This window comes from Vigna unguiculata, chromosome 5, assembly GCF_037176805.1.
Source record: "Vigna unguiculata cultivar grain cowpea cultivar isolate G323 ecotype 2 chromosome 5, ASM3717680v1, whole genome shotgun sequence".
In the NCBI taxonomy this organism is placed as follows: Eukaryota; Viridiplantae; Streptophyta; class Magnoliopsida; order Fabales; family Fabaceae; genus Vigna; species Vigna unguiculata.
This window is the reverse complement of record NC_140796.1, coordinates 15,718,106-15,727,424: the sequence shown is the minus strand read 5'-3', so window position 1 is coordinate 15,727,424 and position 9,319 is coordinate 15,718,106.

The window sequence follows — 9,319 nt, the reverse complement described above, 5'->3', positions numbered from 1 at the left end:
AGACAAGTGGGGGCACAAGTATGGTTTCATCCGCTTTTTGGAAGTGAAGGATGAGCAAAATCTCCCACGAGAACTAGACTCCATTAGGATCGACTCAACTAAACTGCATGTCAATACACCTAGGTTTGGGAGGGAAGCAAGGCAGAATCTAGAAAAATAACCTAACACAAGGGTACTCACTAGGGAGCATAAAACCCAGAAGGTGTGAAGAGAGTTTAAGTATCATCAATCCTATGCACAAGCAGTGAAAGCTTCAAGCAATAACTCTCAACAGTTGTGGAAAGGTATATCCTTCGAGGTGGAAGAAGTTGAAACTAAATGGCTGGAAGGTTGTTACATAGGTAGGGTAATTAATTACTCTAGGGTTAATATAGTCATGGAGGAAGTAATCTAAAAGGGTCAAGGTTGTCTATGCACGAAATACTTGGGAAAGAATGTGATACTTTTGCAGCCTAATCAAGGTGCAGAAATTGATAAACTTATTGGCGATAACAAGGAGTGGTGGGCAGATAATTTTGAATCTATAACTTAATGGAATTCCTCACTAGTTGTCAATAATAAGATGGTGTGGGTGATCGAGGTCGTACTCGACCACAATGGGTGTTGTCAATAATGCATAAAAACGGAAGAAAATTGTGCTAAAACATCAAAATTCGGGTGGCACCTCCATGGGTAACAATACAAAGCTCTCAAAATGTAAAAATGGAGGGTGGAGAAGATGAAGTGCAGCTGCCAAACCAAGAAGACCTAAATTTTCGTGGTCACGTGACTACAGACCAACATACTTACAAAAATGCCATTATGCTACTTAGAATTACAAAAATGCCATTATAGGTTAAAATGTTGGCCCAATGACGTTGACAAGCTGACTAACATGGCACAAACGTGACAATGATGTGGAAATCACGTGGCAACTCTTTCTTGACCTTATGATAAATGTCCAAGCTCCAAAATTTGCTCCACATAATACCTAAAAATAATTAGAAACAATAATTAGACCAATTAATGCTAAATTACTCTCAGAACATTGGCCCAATGAAGCCCAATTGAGGAAAATGCACTAACAAAAGATAATTAAGCACTAAACAACCCTCAAGAATGGCACAAAAAGGCAATGAAATAAAGGAAAATAATGACTCATCAGAGGGTTAGATGTAGAGGGTTGCCTTTGAAATTATGGTCACAATAATGCTTTAGCAAAATTGTTGCTCCAATAGGTGTCTTGGTATCTGTTGATGATAAAACTCTATACTGGGAGTGTTTGGAATTTGCTAGGCTATTAGTAAAGGTACCGATCGAGAGTAAAATATGTAAGACCTGAGAAAAATTAGATAATTATTTAATAAATGCAGGTAGGAGGAACCTTTATGACATTTAATGCGAATTGTTATACGTGGAAAAGTACTAGCTCAAATGGTTGAGAGTACTTGATTGTGTGAGAGGACTTGGGTTTGAGTCCTATGTATGCTAATTGTATGTTATTTTAATATGTGTTTTACTTTAATGTTATGTTGAATGTGCTTAGTGATAATGTAATCATAAAATTATAGGAATTATCACAAAACACGAATTGGTTGAATGGTTGTGCATTGATTTGGTATTGGCATTCAAACCTTGGTAAGAACCAAATTAAACTTTCTTTTTGCCCAATTTTCCTTTGCCACGAATGAGAAGCATTAGAAAACCCTAGCCGTCAGCAAGGGAAATCAGAAGGGTTGAGAAACCACCATGTTAATGAGAATTGATGCTCATTAACTCCCATTATTGATAATTTCGTTTTTTTATTTAAACCCATGAAATTAAGCTGGAAAAAGTTTGGTTAGAAGGATTCTGGAATAATCATTGAGTAGAGGGAATTGAGAGTGAGTGAGGGAGTGGTCCTTGCACGTTAAAAGAAAGAGTGAAAGTTGAAATTTGTGGAGCAAGGAAGGAAGGTTTTTAGGCATCAATCAAGCAAGGGTTAGAATACCAATTGGAGCACGAATTTCCAAGTAAGGGGAATTGTCTTTTATGTTTTTATTTCGTGTTCGAATAGCAATGCATTGCCATGTAACATTGCATGATTTCCACTCCTTTCTGCGTTGTTTATGGGGGGTTTCTGGGTTTTTCCCCAGAAATTGCCTGGCGGCCCAACCCCTACCGCCAGGCGACACATCAGATTTTGACTGTGTTCTTGGTTTTGGCATGAACTGCCTGACAGAGATGAATATCTACCAGGCGACACAACGTTGTTTGCGACTGTTTGATGTTATTTGATGCGGAGTCCTTGCGACTTTTGGAAATTTTGGTTGAATCTTTGTACGTGTTGATGAATGTTATTAGTGAATGGAATTATGTTGTGTAATAACTATATGACAAAGGCAAGTGGGTGATTATGAATTGTGAGAAGGGATGAAAGATGACAATTGGGAATTGGATTTCCAGTGGGTAATTGGCATTTATTCTTGGCATTATTCTATACAGTCTTAATTCTAGGATTTGCAAACGATTTCGGCCTAGTGTGCGGTGAGACGAGACAACGAAAAGTAAGGGATTCTGCATTACGAAGAAACTGGGAATTTTCTCTAGTTTTGATATGCCACTTGGCGGCGTAAGATCTACTGCCAAGTGATAGCTGGAAGTTTCCAGCCTGGCAGTTGTTGGTACGTGGAATTGGGATTCAGGTATTGGTCCGAGATGGGAAATTTGGAGGAACGAGATTAGTATGCTTAAGTTGTAATAACCCATAATATAGTAATATAAAGTGTAAGAAATTATGGTCATATTAGGGGTATGTGATAGGTAATATGGATCTAGATTTTAAAATAGACTGAAGGATAATGGTAATTGGGATTGTAAGAGCTGGGAAGGTAAGATTTCATTGAGCTATAGATTGGAACCCTTGGAAGATTTAATATGGCAGATTAAGGAATTCACAAGAATTGTGTAACTTAATTGGAAGGTAATTGAGGGAAAAATGTTAATATCAATGTAGAGCAATAGTAATAAATTGTCTAGTTGTAAGGTATTAGATTTGGTGGTCTTTTCCAGAGGTTTGATTGGGATATTATGCAATGTTAAAGTACTTGGTAGAGGCATAGGTCTTGATCAAGGGACTTGACAACTATGAATAATAGACACTTGTACCCTATGAGGGTTGCAGATTTCCCAAAATTTAATCTTAATTGACGTGTGTATTTCTGGACTTTTGTAAGTACTTTGGGTTGTAAGCCAAATTGTGTTTGGTGCAAAAACCAGTAGAACTTTCGCTACTGGTATAGCGTTTGACGGCACGGGTGTGTGCGTCAGGCGATAGGCTATTAGGGATGTTCCCTGCCACGTGTGGTGCCTGGCGGCAAGGTGTGACCCGCCAGGCGATAGACCCTGCAACAGTGGGTTTGTGAGAGATTGGCGCCTAGCGGCAAGGGGTGTCCCGCCAGGCGGTCTGCACAGGTTTCGCTGGCGATGCTTAGGCTGTACCAGGGGATAATGTTGCAGGTATTTGACATGCGTGAGTTGTTATACACAGTGATGCGGACATGGTTCAGGAGATGTTGTGCCATGAACGGGTATGTTCATGGATGATGGTGAACACATGATGATATGAGCGGGGAGGTTCATATCTAGTTACTCTCGTGTGGGGATACGAGCGAGGTAGGTTCGTATGTTCCGTGCTCACACTTGAGAGATGCTGCGTGCAAGTAGGTCCATAGAGCGAGACTATGAGCAGGGAGGTTCGTAGAGCAGGACTACGAGCGGAAAGGTTCGTAGAGACAGGACCACGAGTGGGCATGCTTGTGTGAGCATCATAAATCCTAAGTCCAAGGCTAACTATTGATGTGATTGAAGGTTGAAAAGCCTTGGGAATTAAGGTCTTGGCCAAGAACTAACTAGGACGAATCAAATGAGTGTATTGCTTTCATTATGTTGATTTATATGTTATTTTCTTTATTTTATAAGCTCACCCTTTCTGTGTGTGTTTAGCGATGATCGTGTAATTCTTTACACGGGAGTAGATGATGTACAAGTGATGTTGTTGACGCTTGAGACGAAGTGAGGGGCTAGCTTGGGATGTCGAGCTAGGATTTTGACTTTGTTTATTTACGATTTTAGTTTTCCTTCAGTTATTTTGGAACTTGTATAAATTACATGGTTTTCATGGATTTTGTAATTTGGAGTTTTAAGCGCATTATATGAATTTTAATTTTTCTCGTGTTTGGGATTAATAAAATCATGACGATTGAATTTCAATTATTTATTTATTTATTTATTTAAATAATTTCCCTTAAGGACATTACAAAATATGGCTCCAGAAAAGTATGAAAATCAACAACCATATTTATAATTTGGTATTGGAGGAATAAACCATCGATGGGTCACAATCGCTATGTTGATGTGCTAACAAATACAATATGTCTTCCAAAAGTAATTCTAGCCGCATCAGGATGGATGATCTTAGCTCTATATCAGATAAGAGTGAAAACGTTAAGCTGAATGATCTTGACAAGAACAATCCTACTGACGAACACATGATACAATCACTAGCAACCTGCGTTAATCAGAATCCAAACGACACATTGGCACGACCTAGTGGTAATGGTAACAGATCTTTTTTTGACCGTTGTGGCAAGAATACTAAGAATGACAAGTCTATAGCTAGGTTAGATGATGTTCTGCCTGAGCTACAACTAGTGTACTACCAGACCCCAAAAGCTGCGAACATCTCTGGAGGTGGGTTTTCTTTGGCTAATCCTACTACACATAATAGTGGGCCAAACTACATGAAGAACAACATAAGGTTAGGAGCTGCTTAGGGACAGTAGTGAAAGACTCTACGGTGGCCCCAATTAAGGAAGGAAGCCTAGTGGATGTTTTTCAATCAAAGGCATCCACACTATCACGTAAAGAAAAAAAAAGCCTTGGAGGGACTTTAAAACAAACGCAGGGCACAAAGTTGATTCCTCATGCTGCACATCTGAAACAAATATGCCAGCGAGGGAGGCCAAAGTTCATTCGAGAAATGTGGTAGAAGAATGCCATCTGGTCGGGATCAAGGGCAACGAAAGAATTTCTTTGACTACAGACCTCAAATTAGAGTTAGAGACGTAGTCAACTATGCCCTTTGCGTTACTAGGCACCAAGGCGAGTAGCAATGTCCCAAAAGCTAACCAGATGGCTCTAATTAAAGAATCAACAATTGACCCAGAGGATTCCTTGGAGAGACGCTGATTCATGATAGGGGAGTCAAGTAAGATAAGCAAAACAAATCTGAGCCGAAGTGTGAAGGGAGGCAGAAAGGCTAATAGGAAGAGACTAATCAAGTCAGTGGTTCAATCTAAATGTAACTCTTTATCTGATGAGAACATTATGAACTGTAACAGGCTATTTTGGTCCACTAGAAGTCCTCCAGACTCTTCAGAATCTGTTATTATTTTGGGTCTAGCAAAATAGTTAGGAGTGACTTTTTTAGGTGAAGAAGAGGAAATTCTATAGGAACTAGATAATATGGAAAAGAGAGATAGGCTTCAGGGGAAAGGAAGTGTGGGGGGAAACATAGGTGTAAATGAAAATCATTAGCATAAATATAAGAGGGTTAGGAGGGGGCACAAATGGAAATATTTGAAAGGAATAATAGCTAGCGAAGCACTTGACATGATATGCATTCAAGAGACAAAAATACATGACCTACAACAATCTGAATGCTATGATTTATGGGGAGATAATAATATTGAGTGGGTAAGAAAACTAGCATTGGGTAATTCAGAGGGAATCCTAACAATATGGCATAAGGATAAGTTTAAGTGCGTCAAGCACATGTTAGGGAATGCATTCATTGGAGTAATAGGTGAGTATTGTAATTCAACTAATTGTAACCCAATCCCTGCTTCCATATTTAATGTGTACTCCTCGTGTGAATTTAATGGAAAAGTATAGAAGTGGGAGGAATTAGTTAACTTAAAGAATGTGGAAGGTTGTAAGCAATGGTGTATTTTAGGGGACTTGAATGCGGTAAGAAAAACTAGCGAAAGAAGTTCGAGTGGTAATACAAATCAAAGGGAAGTGCAAGGCTTTAACAACTTCATAGAATCTGCGGAATTGGTAGATATCCCCTTTATAGAAGGCAAGTACACCTGGTATAGAGAAAATGGCACGACTAAGAGTAGAATAGATAGGATTTTGATCTCTTTAGAATGGCTGGAGAGTTGGTCGGACAACAAACAATATATTAAAGGAAGACAAGTATCAGACCATTACGCACAGTTGCGCAAACCGACTTCAATAGACTAGGACCTAAACCTTTTAAATCCTTGAATATCTGGAAATTTGATCCAACTTTTAAGCAGGTGGTAAAACAGTCTTGGGACTCATATATTGGGATAGGAAACCCAATGAGTGTCCTAAAAGAGAAATTTAAAAAGCTAAAGTTCCATCTCAAATTTTGGATTAAAGAGGTGTTCCGGTTTCTAGGTGTAAAGAAGCAAAATCTTCTCTTAAAAATAGAAGCTCTCGATAAGAAGGACAATGAAAGTAATTTAGGAGAAGAAAATAAGTTGAATCGCAAGAAAATTTTGAGTGTGCTGAAATTGATCTTATATAAGGAAAGTCTTCTACTCAATCAAAAAGCTAGGAATAAATGGGTAGAACAAGGGGATACATACTCTAAGTATTATAATTCTAGTATTAGGTAGAGAAGAGCCATGAATGAACTAAAAGGGGTGGACATAAATGGATTATGGTGTGAGGATCCTGCAATGGTTAGAGCGGAGGAAAGGAAGGTGTTTGAAAAAAGGTTTTCAACTCCAAAATTAACTAGGCTTAACTTCCCAAAATATTGAGTTCCCTATAATATCAGATGTCGAAAATAGGTTTCTAATAAAGGAAATCGGAGGCCAGGAAATTGAGGAGTTGATAAACCAATGCGGTGAGACAAAAAGTCCTAGTCTTGATTGTTTTAATTTCCTATTCTTGAGGCATAATGGGAAACACTGAAGTATGATGTTTGTCAAGCAGTAAGGTGGTTCTAGAGAGAAGGAAAATTCCAAAAAGTGTGTAATGCATCCTTTATACCACTTGTACCAAAGAAAAGAAACCCTCTCGGGTTGGATGACCATAGACCTATTTCTTTAGTTGGATGCATGTATAAGATAATCTCCAAAATCCTAGCTAATAGGCTTAAGTCAGTACTACTGAAGGTTATAGATTATTCTCAATTAGCGTTAATTAGAGGAAAAGGACTTTTGGATAGTATTTTGGTAGCTAATGAGATGATGGAGGAACGCAGGAAAAAAAAAAGAGGCTGGTAGTTGTTAAGGTTGACTATGAAAAAGTATATGACTCTGTATGATAGGATTTCTTATACTACATGTTGACCAGACTGAGGTTTTACGATAGGTGGGTTAGGTGGATTAAAGAGTATTTGGAATCTTCCTCAGTGCTAGTACTTGTAAATGGGAGCCCTACAAAGGAGTTCCCTTCTACAAGAGGGCTTAAACAGGGAGATCCTATGGCCCATTCTTATTCCTAATAGTAGTAGAGGGCTTAGTAGGGCTGGTTAGACAAGCTATCAAGAAGGATTTGTATCGGGGGTTAAGTGTGGGATCAAAAGGAATTATGTGGGGTTACTGCAGTTTGCAGACAATAGTCTCTTCCTGTGCGAAGCAGACATTCAAAATGCGTGGACTTTAAAGGCAATATTAAGAAGTTTTGAATTAATGTCTGGGCTCAAGGTAAATTTTTTCAGAACCAAAGTTGGGGGATTGCGCTTAGATGCACCGTTGATAAAGGGTTTTTCGAAAACCCTAAATTGTAAACATATGACAATTCCATTTGTCTACCTTGGAATGCCAATTCGAGGAAATTTGAGGCGTGCACAATTTTAGCAGCCTATGGTTGAGAGTGTCAAGTGCAAGTTATCGAAATGGAAAGGGAAATTTTTAACTATGGCGGGCCAGGTATGTTTGATAAAATCAGTTTTATCAACTTTGCTATTATACTACATGTCTTTCTATAAAGTTCCAAGAAGTGTGAGCAATAAACTCCTAAAGTTACAAAGGAATTTCCTCTAGGGTTGGGGATCTCAAACTAGGAAAATAGCGTGGGTTAAATGGGAAGATATTTGCAAACCAAAGGAGGTTGGGGGCTTGGGCATAAGAGATATCACAAAGTTTAATGAAGCACTCAGAATAAAAGTGGAAATGGAGACTGGGAATGGAGGATAGCGGCTTATGGAAAATGGTACTCAAATTAAAGTATGGGTCTTGGAGGAAACTCAATGAACCGAACATATCAAGGTCTGCTTCAAGGTGGTGGTTAGACATCTATAAGGTGTGTGGGAAAACACTATAAGGACTTTGGTTTGATGATTGTATTGAGTGGGAGATTGGAGACGGGAAGAAAATTAAGTTTTGGGAAGATAAATTAGTTGGGGTAGAAGTGATAACTAGTAAGTTTTCTAGGTTTTACATGATATCAGAATGTAAAGACAAAGCTATAGAGGAGGTTGGACACTGGGAAATAGTGAATGGTTGTAGGATCTAAATGGAGGAGACCTAGACTTGTTTGGGAAGAAGCTATGGTGGAATAACTTGCCCTTTTTATAACCGCACCACGCTTATGCTTGGGGCATCCTAATATGTGGAGATGAAGGGTACATGAGGATGAATTAACTTTGGTAAAGTCTACCTATAGTAAGATACAAGGAACCTATGAAGAGGAAGAGAGTAAAGAGTTTAACATGTTGTGGAATACAAAGGTAACTCCAAAGGCTCTATTACTAGGATGGAAGTTATTTTTAGATAAATTACTGACTAAGGTGAACTTAAATGTTAAGGGGGTTCAACTACAACATAATGCTTAGTACCCAAATTAGTTAATTTGCATCAATGTGGTCCCTTTTCATTAACTCCGTTAAATAAGATAACGTTTGACTGAGTTGACCAGTTAAGTGAGAAAAAATGTTATGACGTGGCACGAGAGTAGTGTGTGATGTGGAACAGTGCAGCGTAAGAGGAAATTGAAAAGAAAAAAAGGCACGAATTGGGAATAGAATAGAATAGGGGTTTTCTAGAGTTAGGGTTTACGAAATTTGGGCCATTTCATGCGTTGTGGACAAAATTGAAGGTGTAATTGACATCAAATTGGCAGCTATTTGGGATTGTAGGTGCACAAACCATTTGTTTTTGTCGTTGATTGCGTTATTTGTTGTTGGGATGGTGGGTTTTAGGGTTAGTGGTTGAATGTTGTGCGTGGTTTAATTTAATGGTGTTTTGGGTATTCTGAAGGAGATGGGTTATGCCAATGTGAAGGAGATGTGGTATTCCACCCACGACCCAGATACAGA